The following is a 3304-nucleotide window of genomic DNA, read 5'->3' on the forward strand; positions in this document are numbered from 1 at the left end:
TTAAAGAAATCTAATTCTTGTGTGTAGTACCTCTAAGGTTTGGTTTCAAATTCTCTTTTTCCCTCCTTTCCAATCTCAGAAAAAAAGCAAAAAAAAAAAAAATTGGATGTGAAATACTTATCTACACTGGAATGCTGGACTGTCAAAATTCATAAGTCTCTGCTTTCCCATCTTCTGCACTGGGAGGGCCATAATGCTGGGGCAGGGCAGGGTCTAAGGAAGACATTCCGATTTCAGGATGGGCTACCAGAAGGTTCTCAAGAGAAAAAACACAGGCAGGAAAGCTGGTCAAAGAAGAGGAAGAGGGAAGAAATGGATGAGGGCTGAGAAAGCATAAGGAAAAAAAGTGACACACCAGGCTGGCTTGCAACAGGAAGCACACATGCATCAAGTAAGAGCCCAGGCACAAGCTCCTGCTTCACAGACCTCAGGAAATAAAAGGTTTGGCAGCTGTATGCCCACTGCCTCCTGGGGAAGGCTACTCAGCCTGCAGCAGTGCCACTACCAAGGAGAGCTTCTGCACTGAAGTCCTGAAATCCAGAATATTCTCACAGTCCTTGACTTGCCAGATCTCCTTGCATACTTGTGAATTTTATGGCAGATATGCAAAATCAGATTTTCCTGCACTTGGTGTGTGCTTGGTGCTGAGACCTGCATACCTTTTGTCCACTGCTTTTGTTAATACAGCTCTTAAAACAAGAGCTCATGATAATCATAAAAATTGTGCTTAGCCACCCCTTCCTAATAAACAGTGCTTATTGTTTCAGAACTAGGAAAAAATGGAAAGACGATAATAGCTCAAATTGCAATTACATACATACATGCACAGCTGATCAATTATGTATATTGCCCACCCTCTTCTGAAACATACAAGTTAAATCAAAGCATAACTGATTTGTCTTGGAATAATTTTCTAAAGCTTTCCTCAGCCTAATTCTATTGCTGTTATCAAGAGAAACTGCTCTGTTTTCAGAGTGTCAAAACTGGGAACCTCTCTACCACCACAACAACTTTTTCATCTTTGCCCTCCATCTGACATACAAATATGACAGAATCCACAATCAGAGAGACTTTTCTCAAAGGTCTCAAGATACACCATAAAAACAGCTTTCACTTGCCTTTGAGTTTGCTAGAACTACAGTCTGTTTCACAGCTGAGCAGACTAACACAATCCCTGCAGGTATGAAAACGGGACTATGACACAGAAGCAGATGAGAGATCTTACTTCTTTACCATGCACTGTTAAATGCACTACTGTATCCAGAACTGTAAGTCATATTTAAAAAATACATTAAAACATTAGAAATAGAAAAGAAGTGATAAAAAGTGACTAAGGCTCTAGAAAGCAAGTTTACAATGCGAAGTTTATGGAGTTCAACCTATGCAAATGATGAAGAAAAATGGAGAAAGGACCTGATGAATCTGTATAGCACTCCAACACTTGGAATGACTGGTTAGATAAGGATGATGTAAGAGATCCTTCCTACTGAGTGACTCTTGTACTGGGGTGCCCAGAACTAGACACAGTACTATAGGTGTGGCCTCACCAGTGCAGCGTAGAGGGGAAGGATCACATCCCCTGACCTGCTGGCAACACTCCTCCTAATGCAGCACAGGATACCATTAGCCTTTCTTTGCCACAGGAACTTGTTGCTGGATCACGTTCAGCTTGGTGTCCACCAGGACCCCCAGATCTTTTTCTGCAATGCTGCTTTCCAGCTTGTCAGCTCTCAGCATGTGCTGCTGCGTGGAAAGGAGACAAGGAAGTTGAGTTAAAAGAGGCAGATTAAGCAGGTTTCTGGAATGTATCTAAAAGACCCAGCATATAATAATGGTTTGTACTGTGGAATAGAAAGGGACTGATTAAAAAAAAAAATTAGAGGGAGAAAAATTATGACACCTAACAAGACACTCTGTATGGGAAGAAAAGGCAAGACAAACCCAAGGAAAGAAAATTCTCAGTAGCATATTCCCTCATCACTAATAGCTTCCTGAGAGAATTCTCAGTGGTCTCAGCTTCCACTACTCAAGTTGCCTATGGCAACAGAGCATATTGTGAGTGAGGTAGAAATCAAGCTTTTCCTATCAGATCACACATCCAGCAGAGGAGGACTCAAACTCTGAGATCTTCTTCAGAGATTTTCCTTCTATATTTGGAATATTGTACAAGATCCACTCTCCAACTACTGTTTGGAGAGTGTCTCAGTTGAGCTTTGGTCAGACTGGATTGGCTGAAACTGGCAGAATTATGCTGACAGATAACAACAGATCATATGGCCAGTCATCTTTGTCCAGATGTATTGGAAAAGATAATTTAAAATAACAAACCTCTCAGTAACAACTAATTTGTGCTGCTGCTTTAGTTCAACTACAGTTAGAGCTGATCAATATACTTAAACAGTAAAGGTATTGCTTAACATCTCTGAAATCATGGGAAGCAGGTTAGAAGTGCTCAGGAATGAAAACTAGATTGCAGACCTAAGCCTTTACAGAAATTCAGTTCGACTATAAGCACTAGGAAGTTGTGGGGTTTTTTTAATTGGCTCAGTGGTTAAGTCCTTCAATATCTTGTATGAACCCAGAGCACAAAATATGTAAAAACAACCGCAGTAGCGAACAGAGAAGGATTTATCCAGCAAAATACCAAAACGCTCTATCAGCATAACACACTGATGCATCAAAACCCAGCTTCCCCTGAAGTAATGCAAAGCAGCCGTTTGAATCCAGAAACCAGAGTTAGCAACCATGGCACATACTCATCTTCTCATACTGGTTTTTAGCACTCCTTAGCTTCCTCTCATTAGCAAAAAGTGAGCAGGAAACTGGATTCAAGGGTATCACATCCCGGCCATTCATCTGCAGAGGAATTTCAGGAGGCTGACTGCAACTTGCCTCTACTAACCCAACACAAACACCCACAGCAGCAGTACAGCGCTGAGGAAAAAAATTAGGCACGTCTTAAAATGATGGTCCCTAGTCAGGCCACTGATCTTGGCTCATTTCCTCTTTCCTCTCCTTTGCTTTCCTGGAACGCACGGTGTCGACTGCCTCCCAAGGAAACCTGGTGGTCTTCTCCCGCCCACCAACCCTCCCTGAGGCAGGGAGCACCTCCAGATGGCCCCAGCTATGGCCTGTGCTCAGGTAAAGGCCGCCCGCGCTCACCGGTTGCACTGACACCCCAGGGCCTTTTTGATTCCACACCAATTTTTCTCCTTAAAAACAAACAAACAAACAAACAACAGGAGTGAGGGGCGGTCAGGACACCCACGCAGCCCGTCCCGGTCGCCGCGATCGTTGGCTGTGG

Source organism: Egretta garzetta, unplaced genomic scaffold (assembly GCF_000687185.1).
Source record: "Egretta garzetta isolate BGI_Z169 unplaced genomic scaffold, ASM68718v1 scaffold85, whole genome shotgun sequence".
Lineage (NCBI taxonomy): Eukaryota > Metazoa > Chordata > Aves > Pelecaniformes > Ardeidae > Egretta > Egretta garzetta.